Source organism: Chrysochloris asiatica, unplaced genomic scaffold (genome assembly GCF_000296735.1).
Source record: "Chrysochloris asiatica unplaced genomic scaffold, ChrAsi1.0 scaffold00252, whole genome shotgun sequence".
Lineage (NCBI taxonomy): Eukaryota > Metazoa > Chordata > Mammalia > Afrosoricida > Chrysochloridae > Chrysochloris > Chrysochloris asiatica.
The window spans coordinates 3,163,959-3,165,139 of NW_006408770.1; positions in this window are offsets into that span (position 1 = coordinate 3,163,959).

Below are 1,181 nucleotides of genomic sequence, written 5' to 3' on the forward strand. Positions count from 1 at the left end.
TCCACAGGAAGCCTCCTTCACTGGGCACGTTCTAGCCCCATTTTAGGTATTCCGATCAGTTATAGGCAGAAGATGGACTTACAAGCTTTCTATGGTGATATTTCTGGTTATTCCTTTCTCTCGCCCTCCAGTGTCTATTTTATAATGTAATGCAAGGAAAACCAAGATTCAAAAGACAGCCAAGCATCTTAACATTATTTTCCCCCTTTTACCCATTTCCTATTCCAACCATGTCTCAATTCCTGTATCCCAGAGCCCTGTTGTTCCAAGGTTGTGCATACATAATTATTTACCTCTATCCCACTTAGCCCATGCAAACCTGCCTAATTTTCCTCCCATCTGCTTTGTTCTTCCATTCCCCTCTCCATTATTGTATATTGCCCCCTCCCCAGCACCCAAACTATCCTGTGTCTATTCCCTGCTCTGTGCTCCACATTCCCCTCCCTCCCCTCATCCCACCCCCCACATTCCAACAACCAGCAAAGAATCTACCCCCCTTTAGTATGGGTTCTTTTTCATAGTCTTTTACAGTGTGGTCTTATGCAGTATTTCTCCTTTTGTGACTAATTTCACTCAACATACTGTCCTCAGGTTCATCCATGTTATGCGGTGACTTACAGCTTCCTTGTTATTCTTCAACATAGCATAATATTCCATTGTATGTATGTACCAAAGTTTGTTTATCCATTCGTCAGTTGATGGGCACTTTGGCTGTCTCCATATTTTTACTATTGTAAATAGTGCAGCTATGAACATTGGTGTGCATATATCTTCTCATGTTTCTTGTGGGTAAATACCAAGTAGAGGAATTGCTGGATCATAAGGTATTTCTATTTCCAACCTTCTGAGGAAGCACCATATTACTTTTCAGAGAGGTTGGAACATTTTGCAGTACACCCAGCAATGCAGGAGCATCCCAATCTCTCCACATTCCTGCCAGCATTTATTGTCCTCTACTTTTTAAAATCTTTGCTTAGTAGATTCTTATGATGTCTACCTTTGGGATTTAGTCCTGAATTTGGCCCACCTCCTACTTGTGTGGGAGTTTTTATTTGTGCCTCACTTAACAAGGGACAGTGGCTCTTGCCATACAGTCAAGTTGCATTGTTGTTGTTGTTGTTGTCAGGTGCCATCGAGTCGGAACCGACTCATAGCGACTCCATGCACAGCAGAACGAAACA